Source organism: Marmota monax, unplaced genomic scaffold (genome assembly GCF_021218885.2).
Source record: "Marmota monax isolate L192 unplaced genomic scaffold, Marmota_monax_Labrador192_F-V1.1 WCK01_AAM20220418_F8-fsc00013, whole genome shotgun sequence".
Lineage (NCBI taxonomy): Eukaryota > Metazoa > Chordata > Mammalia > Rodentia > Sciuridae > Marmota > Marmota monax.
In genome coordinates, this window is record NW_026692202.1 from 25,162,918 (window position 1) to 25,184,146 (window position 21,229).

Here is a 21,229-nt window from a genome sequence, read left to right on the forward strand (position 1 = left end):
CAGATACACAATGAAAACATTTCAGTAAAAATATCTTTCATTCAATATGTGGGAAATTCTTTCACTAAAATACTTGTTTCTAATTGGAATTCAAATTTAGTTTGGCATCCTGCAATTGATCTAGCAACAAAGCAGCTCATAATCTGGTAAACAAACACAGAAATGTAAGTTCTTAGTGCAGACTTGGGGAAGTTTGGTGTATACATCTTCACCCCTATTTTTTGTATATATTTTGCTTCTGTTTCTGTTATTTTTTTTTTACTGAATGAGATCAGAATACATATATCATTCACAATCTTTTTTTAAAAACAGCCATACATATTTTTTATGTCCATCCAAATAGGTATGCTTTCTTTGAGATTGTAGACTAGTCCATATTGTAGATTGTTACTGTACAATTTTTTAACAGCCCTATTGAAAGACATTTAGATCAGTAACTACTTTTTAAAGAAGTTTTCTGCAAGTAAGAAAAACTTACGAGGATCAGTTCTATTTTGTCTCAAGCATTTAATTATCCTAAATTATCATACTTTCTTTACTCCTGACAGCTTGAAATTTTTTGTGCATGATGCTATTTACATGCTAAAGCGGGACAGAGGATTTCAGAGCACATTTTTCCCCATTTATTCTTCCATTTCAAAATGAAATAAAGGAAAGAGCTGAATGTCCTGACAAATAAGAACCAATTTAGTGTATCTCAATAGGTCACATTGTAGCCTCCAGAAAAATGTCTCTATAGTATCATTTATGTAGATTATTTCTGCATAAACTATTTTTCTAGTTACCCAAAGGAAAGTCATCCACACATTATTGAAATATTGCTGCTAAATCCTGAGAAGGCAAGGAATAAAGTAGATGAAAAAGGAAAAAAAAGGCTGGGGGTGGGGGTGCTGGGGTTGTGGCTCAAAGTAGAGCACTCACCTAGAATGTGCCAGGCGCTGGGTTTAATCCTCAATGCCACATAAAAATAAGTAAATTAAATGAAGGTATAAAAGAAAAAAGGAAAAAAATGATGAATGATTATGGCCACTCTTATGATAGCTAGCAAAGCAACACCATGAAGCCCAGATATATAATAACCAAGATTCTTAAAACTAATTTATTTTCATCCTTGCTTAATTAGCAAAGGAGTTGAAAGAGGTGAACATTCTTAAATATGAGAAATACCCCAAAGTCAAGTCCTGGTGAACACCAAGCATGTATGTTATAAAACCATGAACCAACACTAAAAACAACCAACATGAGAGTCACAGTGACAAAAAGAGAAATTATACATATGGACTAATACTTTTTTAAAAACCAGAAGAGTTAAAAACAAATACTATTCTCATGAGCTGATTTCAAATAACTTTAGAAAGAATAGTCATCTGAGATATATAGCCTTAATTAAGTAAAATAAAAATGAGAGAATGGACTTAAAAGGACATATTTGTCTCAGTCACTACAAGGAGGATGGAAGCTAGTTTAAAAAAAGCATAATAAAGATGATTTGAAATTTGTTGGGGATTAAATAACTATTAGATAAAGAACAAACTAAAAGGCTGTGATCAACTGGAAAGAATAAACTAGCTAGCTAAAGGATGAGAAAATATTGAAAGACAAACAAAACAATTATATGGTAATATGCAGAGCTCTCTAAATACCTATCACTATCACTGAAATTTAGTCCAATAAATGCTTTTTTAGATGAGTGTGGAATCCCAGCTACTGAAAGCTGAGGCTGGAGAAACAAGCTTGAGAACAACCTGAGCAACTTAGACCCTGTCACAAAGTAAAAAAAAAAAAAAAAAAAAAAATCAAATGCACTGGGAATATAGCTTAATGGTGGAGTACTTGTCTGCATACATGAGTCCCTGGGTTCCATCCCCAGCACTACAAAAAGTAAACAAATAAATGTTTTTTTAAGACCTCCTCATAAACCTCTATCTATTTGATACACTAGATAGGATTAAAAATCCCTTCCCTCAGATAACTCACAATTTAAGGGAAGAGCAGACTAACAGTTACAAAACATAAAATTGATACAAAGCTCAGGATTAAGTGGGAGAATGACAAATGGTTTTACTGGATGGTAATGCCTAAGTTGCCTTTTGAAGTATTAGTAAGAACTTGCCAGACCAAAAAAAAAAAAAAAAACCAGCAAAGTTGGTGAAAAGACTGAGAATTTTTTTTTAAATTCTGGAGACTACATGGGGAAGAGTACAGCTACATAGGAAAAGGTTTATAGGTTAGATTTGAAATATGATAGGATCAGATTAATGACCTCCATCCAATCTGAAAAAAAAAAAAAATGTGTTTTACCCTATAGTGCTGGGGAACCAATATAGATTTTCAGCAGGGGAATGACATGTAATTCAACATGTATGTTGAATTATAAGCAGAGAAGACTGAGAATAAGGAGAAAAGTTGGGAAGTCCAAGTGAAAGATGAGGAAACATACTGAAGCAGAAGTAAAAGATTACCATGCAAGAAGAGATTTTATTGACCAGTGACTCTCCACAGTGAGACACTGCCCCTAGTGGGCATTTCGTATTCTTCTGGAAGCATTTTCTGATTGTCAGCAATAATTGAGAAGAGCTTTTGACATTTAGTAGGTAGAGGCCAGGGATACTAGTCATCGTGTAATTAGGGGAGCAATTCCCTCCAATCAAGAATTGTTCTGAATCGCACATAACTTTCAAATAGCCATTTAGGTATTCTCATAGATGAAACCCTGAAGTTTCAGCCTAGAATCAACTCCATTTTACATTTAAACTCCAAATACTTTTCATGTGTGTGTGTGTGTGTGTGTGTGTGTTTTTTACACTGGAAATACAACTATGTTGTTTATTAATGGAAGAATGTATATTGTTTTGTTTGGAAATTTACCTAAACTTTATCTCCAGCAGCCACACCACTCATTCTATTTGAATCACCCACAAACCCTACCTGTGTCAGTTAGTTTGCATTTATAGTTATATTTGCCATGATTTTTACTTCCAAATGTCTAATACTGAAAAATGCTATTCTCAGTAGCTTTACAATATCAGTCTAACATCTCTTAAATCCTAGCTTATTTATAGGGTGGAAATATATCACCACTTCCTTAAGGCTTCTAATGTACTTATTCCCAAACATTTCTCTGTCGTACCATATATATTATTTAATATGTGATTACTCTCCTTTTATTTCTCCTTTAGTATTATAGTTAATATATATGTATATTTAAAATTAATTGTGAAGTTACATTTATATAATTAAGGGACTTTATAAAATATTTGTTTTTGAAAGGAAACATTGGTTTTAGAAAGTTTGAATATAACCTATGTAGATCTTTAAGAGAATCTACAAATCTTGGTGATTTATTTACTATGGCAGTGAGAATACAGACATTTATAATTCTAAAAATTGTAATACAGTTAACTTCTTTATTTTAAATGATGTGCAAGAGAAATTCTAATGGTTTGCAACAAGAATTAGGTTTGATTGTGAGGAAGTTGAAATATACCAAGAGAAAGGATAAAATACTGTACTCATCTGTTTAAAGAAGAACCTGCCTTATTTGATTGAAATTGTTGTCCTTTAAAAAGAAGTTGTGGCAAATATTTAAATCAGCAATGTTATTTAATATCCATTTTAATGTAAATTAATTATATTTTGAAGATGACATAGAAGAGTTTCCATTTCTTTAGTTATTCCCCAAGATGGTTCTAAACCCAAACTGGAATTCAGCCAAAAAAATGGAGCTGTGGCAACTGTAGCTACCATCCAAACTCAATTAATTTTAATTAAATTTAATTAAGTTCAATAAATGTTTATTAATGTGCTTTCTTTTTTTGTAGCATTTACTTTGCTTTCCAAACAGAACCACTCCTAAAGCCAGCAATTCCCTTTAAAAAATGTCTAATTGACAATCTGTTGTGCATCCATGGTAGACATTCAGCAGATAGACTTAGGCCACAGTTTGAGTATGTGATTCCAACTTCAGTAATCTATTTTTATGTCTTACACAGCAAGCTACAGTACAACCTATATAGATGACTAGTATCACTGCTTCAAATGTTCAAATCCAATAACTGAATATTTATCAGATCCCCTCTATAAAAGCTGAGGATGAGAATACCAAAAGATGTCATGTATTTTGGAATAGAAATTTCTCATACTATCTTGTCAGTGGAAAAAAAAAACAACGGTTAAAGAGTTTAGAAAGATGAAAGTCAAACCAGTGTCAAATTATATGGCTGAATGGTGTGTAGTGTGGATGATGGTAGAATAAAGCTGGGTTAGAGAACATGTCAAAGAATGTCTATGCTAAACTTGAATAAAGGCCTTCTGAAGGAATACATGACATCAGGAGGTACTTTAACTCAAGAAATAATAATGTCATAGTATTTACAAAGGGGTGATATTCAAAATAATATAGAACCAGAGTAACACAAACACTGACCAGTCAATGTTCAATAATCAGACAGGGTTTCACCTATAATTAATAGAGCTTGAATGAATCAGACATAACTTTCCTACATTCATGTATGAATACACAATCAGTGAAATGCCGTATCACGTACAACTGCAAGAATGGGATCCTAATTACAATAAATTATACTCTATGTATACATAATATGTCAAAATACGCTGTACTGGCATGTACACCTAAAAAGAATAAAAAAAGAAATATAAAATAAAACTACTAGTTTATTGACAAAAATAATTTAATAGAACTATAAGAGAGAATCGAGAAATTGTCTAAATAAAAGGCCTATAGATACGGAAAATACTGAAGACATTTAAAGGTTTTCTGGTCATGTCTATAACCATCCTCCATACCATGGGCAGTCACCCTAAAATTGTTCCATAATTTCCAAGCTTCGTGGTGATGAATTGGAAGCTTTCTAGAGAAGATGACTGGGATGTGACTCAGTGGTAGAAATACTTGCCTAGTGTGCTTGAAACCCTAGGATGGATCCCCATCACCAACAAAAACTAGCTATTGATAAACTAAGTTTATTCATTTATTAAATAAATGTTTTTGTAGTGTATGATGAGTGCTTCTAGATGCTCCCCTGAGAACTGAGAATGCAATGATGAATAAAAGACAAGGGCCCAATATTCAGGGAGTGTGCTGTTTCCACCAATTTATTAAATCAACTGATTCAAGTATGGAAATTTAGCTTTCTTTTTTTAAATGGAATTAAAATATTTTGACATTTAGTATAGAAATACTCAAAGCATAACAAAATACTGTGCACCTATTAAGTAACCTTACAAATTCTAACATTTGGTTTCTTTTTCAATTTTTTGTGTATAATTAAAATGTACAATTTGCTAACTTTCCACTTAGTAAACACTCTTGGAACCATCATAACAATAAAAAATGAACATATTCATCACTCTCAAATGTTTCCTCATACCCTTTTGTAATCCATGTAACCATATGTCACTTGTACCCCATCCCATATGCAGACAACCATCAATTTGATTTACTACTATAATTAGTTTGAATTTTTTAGAATTTCACATAAATGGATTTATATCTTGTATATTTTTTTTAACTTGGCAACTTTCACTCAGTAAAGTTAATTTGAGATTCATGCATGCTGCTACAAGCATCACACATTCATTCCTTTTTATTTGTTTTTGCTGTGTAGTACTCCATGGTATGGATAGGGGACATTTCATTTATCCTTTACCAACTGATGGACATAGGACTCTTTCCAATTTGGGGCTATCACATAAAAGGCTATGATTAACATTTACATCTGAGTCTTTGTATGGACATATGCTTTCATCTCTCTTGGATAAGTGCCAAGAGGTAGAAAGATTGGGTATTTTTGGTTGATTCATTTCTAACTTGTTCAGATATTAACAAACTGGTTTCTAATGTGGTTTTCCAAAGTGATTGTACCATTTTTTATTACCACCAACAGTGCCTTTTATTCAGGCAGGCAGCTTCAACAAAGCTCTGCAGATATGGTCTAAACTTTTAAAATGTTAGATATTTTACAAGGTATGTAATGACATCTCATTTTGCTTTTAATTGATTGATGTTGTTGAGCACCTTCTGATGTGCTTATTTTTCATCCATGTATCTTCTTTCATGAAATGTCTGATCAATTTATTTGCCCATTTTTAACAAATGGGCTGTTTTAATTGAGTTTTAAGTGTTCTTTACCTATATTTTCCAGCGATAAAGAAATAATAATAGAGTTCTACACCAGACAAAAACTACTGAAACTCCTGATTTTATGGTAAAAATTCTACAAGCAAAACAAACATCCGAATGGTACTTGTAAAGGAAGAAGAATCTAAGAATCTAACTGATTGAGAGTTGTGTTTTTTCCCCATACTCTATCAGACACCAGAAAAATTTGGAGCCCTATCCATAGCCTGAGTTCTAAAAAAATTTTAACTCCAAAAAATGATATGACACATTTAAACAGTTTAAAATTTTAAAGCAACAAAAACAGAACCAGGTGTGATTGTGTGTCAATAGGTAGTTCCAGGTACTCAGGAATCTAAGGCAAGAGTATCGCTTGAGCCCAGGAGTTCAAGGCCAACCTGGGCAAAAGACTTGGCTTCTTCATAATAAAACAAAAAGTGACAGAAGAATGTATGGCAAAAAGTCATATCCACTTCTGTCCCTCAGCCACAAGCTTTTATCAGATATTTTGTATGTATCTTTGCATAAATATGCACATTTATGCAAATTCATTTTCAAAAATAGTCAAACACTACCCATGGCTCAGCATTTTGTTCAGTTTAGTAACTTTCAGAGATTTTTTTTCTCATTAGTACAATAAAGACTTCTTTTGTGGGTAGTGTCCATTGGACAGTGTATTACCTATTTGCTATACACCAAACCACCTGAAAACTCAGTGGCTTAAAACAGCTGATATTTATTTGGAAGTATGGCTTATGCGTCTGTGGTTTGATTGAGGATATTATGATCTGATTTTGGTTAGCAAACTGCTAATCTGGATTTGCTCATCCTTCTGTATATAGATTGGAGGCTCTATTCTAGTCTGGATTTGACTAGAGCACCTTACTTGAAGACAGCTATGCTCTAAACAAACTCTTGCTTCCTCCCAAGACCAGTGGAATAGCTGAAGCATATTATTCTCATGACAACAGTTTAAGCACAAGAGCAATCAAGCCTAATTCACTTCAGCCCTTTTTAAGATATTGCTTGTACCACGTCTGTATATGCTGTAAACAAGAACCACTCACATGCTAAAACCAAGGAGCAGGGCAATTATACCCCACTCAAAGTGGGTGGGTGCAGCAAAGTGACAATGGCAAAAGACTTATATTAAGGAAAGTCTGCAGAAATGGGTCTATAGATGCAATCTGCCACAGATTGATATACCATAATTTATTGTTTCCCTGTTAGGGTGTTTTGGGTCTTTTTCTATCCCAAGCAATGAAGTAATAATTGAGTACATTTGTCATCTTCTGTATATGCCAATATATCCATAGAATAAAATCTTGGAAGTGAAATTATTGATTAAGTGAAATGGTATGGGCTTTTGTAACTTTGAAAGCTGGTACCAAAGCACTGTTCAGAGATGATGGATAATAACACGTTATATCCCTACCAGCAATGTTTGGACCATGTTATCATTTTTGAATGTACTTGACACTTTACATATGAAAATATAATCTTTGCATAACTCTAAATTATATTATTCTTGTATTAGTGTGATAATCTTTTTATGTTTAAAATTCATTTATATTTTCTTTTTGTGATTCCATTTACTCTTATCTTTTGCCTATTTTGTTCCAGTAGGGTTTTAAAAAAATATTTTCCCAAATGACTTGTATACATTAGAGAAATTAGTACCTTATTTATTAAATTATTTCCAAATATTTCTTCATTTGTTTTTGGATTTGGGTTGAGAAAATTTTTCAATGGATTTTTAAAATTTTGATATTCTAGAATTTATTGCTCCTTCCTTTTATGACTCCTGAGATTTGTGTCATATTTAGGAAGGACTTCATTCCAAAATTATAACATTTCATCTTTTACACTTACCAGTTTGGATGTGTTTTGTAGCACTACATAACAAAAGGTAAATTTTGTTAATTAATTAAAAGGAAAGTGAAAGTAAAGACTCAAACCAAAAGTGTTTTTAAAAACCAGAAATAGAACAAAATCTATCAAGTATGGCATTAAATGAAATAGGTAAACTCCTCTATTAATAATGAATCCTATGAGCCCTGAAAGCCCATTTCCAACTTTCTGACAAGGTGGCTTTACAGATCAAGGAGCTTCCTTCCGTGTTGCATAGTGGCCCTTCTGTCCCTATAAATATGTTCCACATAATGGGAAAAAATCCCTTTTCATATAACAGTGGCCATAGAGCATGCCTTTTCCATAAACTGTTGGGAAAATGATAAATCAGAACATTTCATGCATACTATTTATTCTCTACTTGATAATTTCCTCCTAATTAACTTTGTTTCATATTTGCACCATATACCACTAGTACTTTATTCTGATTCCTTTGCACAACACTCATAACTAAATTTTACAATGTTGGAACCAAATCATAGCTAAATAACATTTATAAATTTATATTTAAAAATACTAGGAAGTGAAACTCAGCAGTATATGAAAAGAAGATTATCCCCTGGGTAATTAGCATGTATTTTCAGAAATTCAAATTTTATTCAACATTGAAAAACTTATTAATATTATTCATAATATTTACAGAGGAGAGAAGAAAAATCATAGAACTATGTCAACAAATGCTGAAAAGTCATTTAATGAAATGCTTTGCCAATTAAAACTTTTAGAAAAACAGAAGCAAAGAATTGGGTTATCAAGAATTACTTACTTACACAACAAGCATTCCAGCTTTGAAAGGTGATTTGTGAGTATTTTGTAAATGGGTTGGGGTGCTTATTTCATGTAAATATGAGACATTAAGAGCCCTGAAATGTAGCTAAGATGAAAATATGGGTCAAATGCTGGTAGTTATATCTTCATGTTATAAGCAGCTTTTAAATAAGACAGTCCCCCAGTCACAAGGTAGCTACTAGGAAATTCAGACCAATTTTTTAAATTGTTTTTTACTCTTTACTCCCTAACCCCATAATCAATTCTCCTCCCCCTTTAAGAATTTGCTAGTTATAGAGGAGGAAGAAATTGATCTTTGATGAATAGTAGAATACAGTTTAGACTTTGAAGTTAGAATCACATGACTTTGATTCCATTTAATCCTCCTGTTCTTAATGAAAGTTCGGTCCTGGACCCTGATACCAATCTAATAACAAGGATAGGATTTTGAGAAAAAAGAAAAAGAAAGTTTCTTGCTTTGCTAGCAGAGAAGAAGCACAGGGGATTCTTGTCTAAGAGACTGTGATTCTACCCATCAAGGGGAACAAGGGGTTTTTAAAGAGGTGATTCAAAGGCTATATTCTACATGTTCTGTGTGGAATTGTAATTCACTTGTTAATTTGGGAGATAGGTTTAGGTTTCTGAGATCTTCTGGTGCCATCCCCCAAATCTGAATTACTTCCTTCCTGTGGTGGATGTTTGCTCAGGGACAGATAACTCTGCCTAGGATGGGGAAGAAAGATAGTCCTGTTTCCTGTGAGGTTAGAGGAGGAGTGGAATTGGGGAGGAGGAGGAAGAGAGAAAGAAACATGTTCTTTTAAAAATAAGTCTCAGTGACTTAGTGAATATAGCAAGGGCTATATTCAAAACATACAGTGAACAACTGCTAAACTATGTTTATAAATCCTTATCTTAAATAAGGATTAAAAGAGATCATTAATTATTATTGGATTCTCAGGAAAAAGATTCTCCACAAATATCACTCCAAAATTGGACCCCTTTAACCAAGGGTTGAATTTACATCCAATTCAGGGAAGGCATAGTCTGTGTGTCTGACAAGCCATATAAATAGTGTTTAAAAAGATACTAGTGAAAGAACTTTTTGGATGGGTTAATCTGCAATAACCCTCTCCTCACAGCAAAACAAGCAGAGCTGACAAAATGTGTAAAAATCAGTTAAAGTCTCTTGAAATTGTATCAACAGAGAATAGAAACTTTAGAGGCATTTACTCAAGACATTGTATTAAAACTGTGAAAACAGTGAGAGTCTGTGGCATTTGAGCCACACATTGATCTCCCCACAGTCAAGCTTGGTTAAGGAGGGGAGCTCCACGTCAATGAGTGTGGCTGAGAAGATACGTCTCTTTCCCTCCTCATACAAAAAAATAACCATCAGAAAGCTGAAATGGCTGTAATAAAATCAAACACAATAGACTTTAAAATGAAAATAAATGTTACTAGAGATAACAAGGACATCTTATAGTAATAGAAGGATCAATCTATTATAACAATCATAAATATATATGTATCTAGCAACAGAGCCCCAACATAGGTGAGAAAACCCAACACAATTAGAAAGAAAACTAGATAATTCTACAATAATAGTTGAAAATATTTCAGTACTCTCCTTTCAATAAGGATAGACTATCTAAATAGAATGTTTAAAAAATAAATAGAAAACTTGAACAACCATATAAAGGAACTAGACCTAATAGACATTTATAGAATATTCCACCTGACAAGGGCAGAATATGCATTCACTTGAGCACATGGAACATTTTCCAAGGTAGACCATATTCTAGCTCATAAAACAAGGCTTGATAAATTTAAAGGAACTTAAATTGTAGAAAATATTTATCCAAACATGATGGATAGGAATTAGAAATTAGTAGCAAAAAGAAACTGTGGGCATTCACAAAGATGTGAAAATTAAATAATCTATAAATAACCAGTGAGTCAAAGAAGAGAGGAACAAATGAAAATGAAGACACAGCATAATAAATTTATGGAATGCAGCTAAAACAGGGAAATTTATAGCTGTAAGTGCATCTATTTTACATTTTAAAAAAGAACATCTCAGGGGCTGGAGTTGTAGTTCAGTGGTAGAGCACTTGCCTTGCAAATGTGAGACACTGGGTTTGATCCTAGCATTACATAAAAACAAATAAAGGAATTGAGTCCATATACAACTAAAAAAATTTTTATAAAAGGAAATCTCAAACAATAATGTAACATTTTCTGTAAGATACCAACAAAAGAAAAAAGAACAGCAGATTAAACTCACAGTAAGTATTGGAAGGAAATAATAAATGTTAGAACAAAAATAATGAAATAGATACAAGAAAAATAGTAGAGAAAAATCTATAAAACTGGAAAGGGTTATTCAAGAAGATCAACAAAATGACAAAAATTTAGACCATAAAAAGACTCAAATAATAAAAAAATAGACTCACTAAAATCAGGAAGTAAAAAGGAGACACTACCAACCTTACAAAAATAAGAAGAACAATGGAGAATACAATGAATAGCAATGTGTCAATAATTTAGATAAATTCAATGAAATGGACACATTTCTGAAAGACAAAAGTTGTTGAAACTGACTCAAAGAGAAATAGAAAATCTGAGTCTACCTAAAATAAGTAAAGGGACTTACTTAGTAATAATATTTTAAAAAGCAAAAAACTTTCTATAAATAAGTCAACTCAGGTGATTTCACTGGGGAACTCCACATTTAAAGAACAATTAATTCCAGTTCTAAAACTTCTCCAAAAAAACAGAAGTGAAGTGAACATTTTCAACCCATTCAATGATGCCAGTATCTCCTTGATACTAAAACCTGATGCAGACATCAAAAGAAAACTGCAGACCTATATTTCTTATTAATATGGACATAATAATCCATTTAAATAACTAGCAAATCATCCAGCAAAATATAAAAAGAACAATACATCACAACCACATAGCGTTTATATCCAGAAATACAAAGTTATTTAAATTCTGAAAATCAATTATTGTAATAAACCTTATCAATAGAAAAAAATAGGGCCATCTCAACTGATACAGAAAGAGCATTTTAAAAAATTCCAGTATCTTTTCAGGATAAAAACCAAACATTTACCCATTAAAAATAAAAGGGGATTTTTTTAGCCTGATGAGAGGCACCAAGAACAAAACAAAGCAGAACAAAAACAAGAAAACAAAACCAGGTAAAAAAAAAAACATAGCTAAGATGATATTTAATGCTGAAAGACAGCAATCACTTTTCAGATAGGTCATTGCTAATGAATAGAAATAAAATAAAGTTTTGAATTCTGTAATCTTGCTGCTGAACTCTTTTATTAGCACTAATAGGTTTTTTTGGTGGATTCCATAGGGTTTTGTACATATGAAAAGATCATGTTATCAGAAAATATGGACAGTTATCTTTCTTCCTTACCAATCTGAATGCCTTTCATTTTCTTGCCTAAGTGTCTTGGGTCAACCTCCAATACAATGCTGAACAGAGGGAATAGAGGTGATGAGAGCAGACATCCTTGTATTGTTCCTGAATGCAGGGAAACCATTTAGCCTTTCATCACTTAATTTCACCTCAGTTGTGGGATTCTATTGTTCTTTGTTTTGTTGTTTTTGTTTTTGCTTTGCATAGATCAATTTAATAGAACTGAACATCCACATATAAACCCTCACCTTTGAGTTCAGTTGGCTTTTGACAAGGATGCCAAGGGGGAAAGAATAGTCTTTCCAGTGAATTGTGCTGGGACAACTATATATCCACTTTTTGAAAAAGAAAATAATAAAGGTATTTCATATACACATTCAAAAAATTTAGTTCTAACCTAGCAAGACTCTGAGCAGTTAAGTGAGACCCTGTCTCAACAAACAAACAAACAAAACTGAACTGGGGATGTGCCTCAGTGATTGAGCAACCCTGGGTTCAATCCTTGGTGTTCTAAAAAAATAAAATAAAAATAAATAAAAAGGATAGAAAGAAGGTAAAATTATTCCAAATGGATTTCAGAGTTAAATGTGAGAGCTAAAAATGCAAAACTCTTAGATAAACATAGAACCAAATCTTCCTGACCTTGGATTAGACCAAACCTTTTTGAACATGACACTCAAAGCACAAGCAACAATAAAAAAAATTAACTGGATTTCATCAAATATAAAACTTGTAAGTTTCAAATGACACTATCAAGAAAATAAGAGAACCCACTGAATGGGAGAAAATACTTAAAATTTTTATATATATATATATATATATATATATATATATATATATATATACATATATATAAATTTTTAAGTATTTAAAAAGATATATATAATTTTATTGTAGTTGTAGATGGATAGCATGTCTCTATTTTATTTGTTCACTTTTATGTGGTGCTGAGGATCAAACCCAGTACCTCACATGTCAAGGTAAGCGCTCTGCCACTGAGCTACAGTCCCGGCCCAAAAATTATTTGATAAGCAATTTATATCTAGAATATACAACTCAATGATGAAAAAACAGATAAAGCAAAATGTTAAGTGGGCAAAGGATATTTAAACTAACATTTCTGCAAAAAAATGATATAAAATAACCAATAAACCAAAGAAAATAAATATTAGAAAAAATCCTTGTATTGTTCCTGAATGCAGGGAAAACATTTAGCCTTTCATCATTTAATGTCACCTCAGTTGTGGGGTTCTGTGCAGGTCATTAGCTATCATGAAAATGTAAATCAAAAGCCACAATGAGATAACACTTCACCTCATTTAAGAGAGTTGTAATAATAAATGTTAAATAACCCAATCAATAAATGGGCCAAGGACCCAAAGAGACACTCAGAAGAGGATATAAAATCAATCAAAAATACATGAAAAAATGTTCATCATCACTAGCAATTAGAGATATGCAAATCAAAACCACTCTAAGATTTCCTCTCACTCCGGTCAGAATGGCAGCTATTATGAAGACAGACAACAATTAATGTTGGTGAGGATGTGGGGGAAAAGGTACACTCACATACTGCTGATGAGACTGCAAATTGGTGCAGCCAATATGGAAAGCAGTATGGAGATTTCTTGGAAAATTGGGAATGGAACCACCATTTAACCTAGCTATCCCTCTCCTCGGTTTATACCCAAAGACTTAAAAACAGCATACTACAGGGACACGCCAAATCAATGTTTATAGCAGCACAATTCACAATAGCTAAACTGTAGAACCAACCTAGATGCCCTTTAATAGAGGAATGAATAAAAAAAGTGGCATATATACACAATGGAATATTACTCAGCAATAAAAGAGAATAAAATCATGACATTTGCAGGTAAATGGATGGAGTTAGAGAAGATAATGCTAAATGAAGTTAGCCAATCCCAAAAATCCAAATGCCAAATGTTTTCTTTGATATAAGGAGGCTGATTCATAGTGGGGTAGGGAGGGGGACTATGGGAGGAATAGATGAATTCTAGATAGGGCAGAGGAGCTGGAGGGGAAGGGAGGAGGCATGGGGTTATTAATGATGGTGGAATGTGATGATCATTATTATCCAAAGTACAGGTATGAAGACATGAATTGGTGTGAATATACTGTGTATACAACCAGAGATATGAAAAATTGTGCTCTATATGTGTAATAAGAATTGTAATGCATTCAGCTGTCATAAATTTTTTAAAAAGCATGTAATAAGTGTTGATGAGAATGGCGAGAAGTTGAAATTCTCATGTATTGCTGTTAGGAATGTTAAATGGTGCAACTACTTAGTAAAACAGTCTGACAGCTCTTCAAAAATGTTAAACATAAAGTTTAACATTGTACTCAGCAATTGCACTCCTATGTATGAAATTAGTAACTATGCACACAAAACTTGTAAATGAATATTCATAGCAGCATTATTTACATTATCCAAAAAGTGGAAAAAAAACAAATGACCATCAAGTGAAGAGTGGATGAATAAATATAGTCTATTTACATAATAGTGTTGTGTTAGTTTTCTGTTATTGTAACAAATACCTGAGATAAACGTTTATTTTGGCTGACAGTTTGGGAGGTTTCTGTCCACGGTTATTGACCCTGCTACTTTGGGGCCTATGCTGAGGCAGCATATCATAGCAGGTAGTGCATGGTGGACAGAAGCTGTTTACCTCATGATGCTAGGAAAGAGAAGGGGAAGAGTGGAGGTTCCAACGTCTCCTTCAAGAGCACATGTGCAATGGCAGACCTCCCACTTGGCCCCACCTCTTGAAGTGTCCACCACCATATGAAAGCACCACATAGAGGACCAAACCTTTAACACACGGGCTTTTGGGGGGCGTTCTAGATCCAAGGTATCACAAGCATATTCCTTGGCAATAAAAATAGAATAAAGCACTAAGTCATGCTATAACCTAAGTGAAACTTGAAGACATATGAAACAAACTGGTCAAAAAAGCCCGTAGATTGTATGATTCTACTTATATGACAGTTTGGGAGGTTTCTGTCCTATCCAATGTCAGCTATGAGGTATGCAATTTTGTTACTGAACTCATCTTACATATGATTATTATTTGCTTACATGACTGACTTCTACATCAGACTAGAATCCTTTAGTTTCTATATTATCAGTGCCAGGAAAGGCACTCATCAAAGGACTATGTGGATGGATGAATGAATGTAAGAAAGGATGGAAGGATGGAAAGATGAGTAGACAGATGGATGAATGAATGGATGGATGAATTACAAACTATAAAGTTTCAATGATCTACTTTATTTAGTCATAGTGCAACTTGAAATATATAAATAACCAAATACCTAAACTTTTTAAAATTTGTTCTAATCAGTTAAACATGACAGCAGAATGCTCTTTGGTTCGTGGTACACAAATGGAACACAAATTTTTCACTTCTCTGGTTGTACATGAAGTAGGGTCACACCATTCGTGCAATCATACATGTACCCAGGGTAATGATGTCTGTCTCATTCCACCATCTTTCCTAACCCCATGCCCCCTCCCCTCCCCTCACTCCCCTTTGCCCAATCCAAAGTTTCTCCACTCATCCCATGCCCCGCCCCATTATGGATTAACATCTACTTATCAGAGAAAACATTTGGCCTTTGGTTTTTGGGGGGATTGGCTTACTTCACTTAGCATGATATTCTCCAACTCCTTCCATTTACTTGCAAATGCCATGATTTTATTCTCTTTTATTGCTGAGTAATATTCCATTGTGTATATATACCACAGTTTCTTCATCTATTCATCTATTGAAGGACATCTAGATTGGTCCCACAGTTTGGCTATTGTGATTTGAGCTGCTATAAACTGCCGCAGTCCGGCTGGCTGGGCAAAATAACCGGGGGGTGACGAACAACTTGTGTACGTTGATACAGCAGGAGTAGGAGCCGTTTATTGCAGGACAGGAGCAGTATTTATACATTCCACACAGCTTATCTAATTAGCATAAACTAGATACATCAGTCAACCAATAAGGAATCTCCACACTTAATGGCTTGTTTTTGTTACTTCTCAAACCACTCCCTCTGGCATTTTGCCAGGCACCATCCAGACTTGTTTATGAACTCTAACATTCCCCTGGCAAAATGCCAGGTGTTATTTTGACTTGTTTACAGACTCTAACATTACAGACTCTAACAATAAACATTGATGTAGCTGCATCACTGTAGTATGCTGTTTTTAAGTCCTCTGGGTGTAGACCAAGGAGAGGGACAGCTGGATCAAATGGTGGTTCCATTCCAAGTTTTTTAAGGAATCTCCATACAACTTTCCAGATTGTTTGCACCAATTTGCAGTCCCACCAGTGATATATGAGTGTGGCTTTTCTCCCAAGACCCAACTGCACTGCAGATCCTCATCTACAAAATGCCTAAATTTGAAATACCTAGCTAATAGGCTTCTTTAAGAACTTTTGAACTCTTCAGTAAAGTTTAGAAATTGTATCATAGCATTTTAATGAAAACAGATTCTTACTCTCTTTTCTCTGTTTTATGTTCTTTTATGAGATGATCAGTCAGGTGCGACCATAAGAAAGAGGAGAGGCTAGGAGAAGGGAGTGTACTCTGGGTCCCAGAGACAGTCACTGCACTCTGGGAAGGTTGCCCCGGGGAAAGAAGTTCCAAGGCAGCAGAGTCAACCAAACAGAAGGAAAGCAGCAAGAGGGAGGATCCATGGGCCTTGTTGGGGTTCAGGGTGGGGTGCACAAGAAAAGATGAGAGGGAATCTCAATGATGTATTTGTGTGTCACTAGATCATAGTCAGGGGGAGGTAAGAAGGATCCCTTGTGAAAAGGACCATGCTATTACACTGGTATACCTATCCGGTTGCCTGGGAGAGGTGCTCAGAGTCTGTTAGTGGGGATGTTGAGGCAGCAGGAAAATATGAAGTTTTAAAGGTTACAATGTACACTTTCTGGAAAAGAAAAGAGTAAAAACAAAAAGGATACAGTTTTCATGATATCAGTTTAAGACGGGGGATACTAACTACATCAAGCAATGAAAGTTAGGTTGGTACTTGAGAAGGTTGGTGTTAGGAGCAGTTCTGAAATTAAAACAAAGCTTGTCAAAACTCACATACATAAAAAATTTATAAATGCTAATTTGGAGACTTTTACTGAAGTATATTTTTAAATAGTTATCTAATATATGTTCTAAATATATGAGGTGGGAGGTCAATGCAACAAACTGATTTTATCATAAGAAGTTCATTATAACTTTGCTTTGAACAGAATTAAAAAATGTTTATTAGATTGCATGTTGTATCTAATGTAAAAAGTGCATAATATCTAGTTATTTGAACATTTAAAATATGATTTATTATAATTTCTGAGAGCTTTGCTGAACTTGATTTTTCTATTATGCTTTCTGTTGTAAATTTTTCCATGTGTGTAATCTTATTATAGATTGCTTTTCAGGTAAGAAACAAAATGCATGACATATAATGTTCCATTTTATGGCAAAATCTTTATTAAGAAAATATTTCTAAGCTCAAGAAAACAGTAATATGTTGTTGCTGACATAAACATTTCAAAAAATTTGTTTCTAATATTTGCTTTCATAATTCAAATGGTTTATTGCTTAAAAACAAACCATAAGACCTTTAGAGAAGTACATTGTCTTGTTTTTTGAGGGCTTTTTAGATCCCAATATAGTTGTCACTGTGGTAAAAGCCTGTCTCAGAACTCTGTCTTTTCTGTGCCCCAATCTGCTTATTATTAAACTTCAGCTTGATGGCATCACAAGTGGAGTAGGTTTAAAGAAAGGTCCAGTCTGAGGGTGTGGCTCAGTGGTAGAGAACTTGCCTGGCATGTGCAAAACTGTGGGTTTGATCTCTAGCACTGCAATTACACACACACACACACACACACACACACTTCCTCTAAGAGGGCTCCTTGAAGTTATAGCATCTCCAGAGCCCTTCAGGGTATCCAGACATATGTCTTTGGAGACCATGCATGTGCACTACCCAGAACCCACAGTTTAGCATTGGAGTGGTGATAGATACCAGGACACGTGGCATATGTCGTGGGATTGAAGCAGCCTTTGTCAGAACAGACATCTCAGCAGTCTGAGGGACCAGGCCCTGGGCTCATTTTTCTAGGGAGCTAATCTTAAGTCAGAGATGCAGACTCCCAAGAGACCTACAAGATGACTCTCAAAGTGTAGAAAGAAAATATTAAGAGTTTTCATTTACATAATTTGTTTAAAAATGGAAAGAAATGATACTTTAATAAAGTTTAATACATAAATAGCCAAAATATGTTACTCAATATATCCTGAGGAAAGAGTGGGAGAGGCTGAAGCTGGTATGCTTCTTTCTTTGCTTACTTCAGCCTGACAAAGTTACTAATTCTGACTCTAATCATAACCATAACCTATCATCAAGTTTAGTTCACCCTTACCTGCTGGGCCCATCTGAGTTTACCTGAAGTATGATAAACAGTTTGCAGCTTGCGGGTTTCTCACCTCTAGCACCAGCATCTCTCTTCTTCTCTTCATGATTCTCCATCACCATGGAAGTTTGGTCTGTCATAAAAGGTGCAACCCTGAGGGGAAGCCACCAGAGATAACCATAAAGTAATGGGGAATGAAAGTTGGTGGATAAATGCCCCTCATTGTCCAGGAGGGGTATTCCACATGGACTTCTCAGAGGGTCACTGTTGGGATTGGGCCCACAACATCCTTTATCTTTTCTCCCTTTAACTATTCCCTCCCTTATGCTTCCTGGGATCACCTCCCAAGCAAATGACCTGCCCTTCTGTCTTTGGCTAAAGATCTATTATTGAGGAAATTCAGTAACACAGGGTAAGTGGATTTATGTACTATGCTATCTAGTTAGCCAAACTAATTCTTATAGAATATGCACATGCTTTAAAAAGATTGGTGGAAAGAAACTCATATGGAAGATTACACTGATAGTAAGAGTCAGCAAACAAGAAAATGACATTGCCAACAGTTCTCTGAATGCAATTAAGAACTCTGTGTCAGTCAAATGGCAATATATAAATAATGACAATCGAATCAAATGTGACAAAAAGTGGGCAAAAATTCAAAATTGTTAAACTATTTGAAACAGGAATTTTCGTTCATTAAAATGATAAACCTAATCCTATCTGAATATTGTGGTTTTAGAAACTAATTAGTGATAATATGATAATATCACAGCTAATAAGACATTAAAATATAGTTTGTTTCCTTTTTATTACTTAATTTCTGTGTTTCATAACATACTTAATATATTAGCAAAGTGATGCACTTATTAATTTATACATTTCTGAATAATTCACAAACTTGTTCATGTAGCATTTTACTAAATGGGGGTACTTACAAAGATTTCTTTACTAATGAGTCCATGATTTAAAAATTTTAAGACTGCAGCATGAAGGATAATAGGTTTGTAACTAGATAACTATCAGAAGTCACCACATTGAAATCTCTAATTTTACAGATAAGAAAAGTGAACTCCAGATGGCTCACCTGACTTTTCTAGGATCACATTTCTATTGACGGTAGAACCAAGTTATAATGCAGGCGAAATGACACCCAGTTCAAAATCTTTCTATCTTACTGTAGAGTGTAAGACAAGTGATTGACTTTGCCATGATTTGGAAGGCACATTTTTTGCTGGCACAAATTCTCTGCTTCTGTCTGCTCTCATGACACACCTTGACTTAGTTTCTTCATATTTGACCCATTAAGATCAAAGACATTCAAAAGAAGATAATTCAACTTACACCAACATTTATGAGAGAATTTAAGAGAATAAATTTTCGAAGTCAGAAAGAATATTTAGAAACGTAGAAACACAAAAACAGTAGAGTTCTATGGAAATGAAAGCTGGAAAAAGGTCCCACAAGCCCAACAGTGGCAACTGATGCTAAGAGATTAACATAAAGACTGAAAATCATCTGGGCATGGTGGTGCACGGCTATAATCCCAGAGGTTTGTGAGTCTGAGACAGGATGATTGCAAGTTCAAAGGCAGCCTCAGCAATGGCAAGGCACTAAGTGACTCAGTGAGACACTGTCTCTATATAAAATACAAAATAGGACTCGGGATGTGGCTCAGTGGTAGAGAGCCCGAGTTCAATCCCTGGTACCCTCCAAAAATTCCTGTTCATGATTATTAAAAAAATAATTGTTTATGGTGAATTGGTGGAAGTAATACACATTTTAAATATCACCTATAGGACAAAACTGAAGTTTTTTTCTAATTTGTCACCCATTCTGTCTGACTTACTGTGCAACAAATGATATTCTCTAAGCATCAGTGTTGCTGTCTGTATAAACAAGGGCTACTAATGACACCTACCTCATTGGATTCTTGGAAGATTGAGATGTGGTAATACATGTAAGGTGCACAGGCCTGGCACATGTTATTCACTCAATAAATATTAGCTGCTACGATTAATAATGAAATTATTACAGTTGTTTGAGGAGAAAATGAAAGTTAGGACATGAAGGCTTCTCAAGAAATCTTTAAGGATGGAAAAAAAGACCTAAAACATTCACTTTGTAGGAGATAGTGTTGCAGGAGGGATTTCTTGTTTGTAGGACTCAGAGAGTCTTGAGCAGGTTTTTAGGCAAAGGAAAAAGAGCCAGTAATTGAATACAAACAATGCTGTGGCAAGAAATGGAAACTCCTTTATTTAGAGGAAATCTTCACGTACAGGATAAATATCACAGAGAGATAATGTGACAAGTAAAATAAATCAATAACAGGGCAATATTTGGATTGAAACATCTCTGGATGAATCTCATTTATGAAACCACCTACAATTTGTTGACTGTTCTCAAGGAAAGTGGAAATTTCCTCCGTGGGGTGCGTTCAATTTACAATTCTTAAATGTTTCTATGATGCATGTGAATTCTTGGGAGATGTGGCCAAGAGTCTAGGCAGGTTTACCTAGACAGAATACCATCTCTATCTAA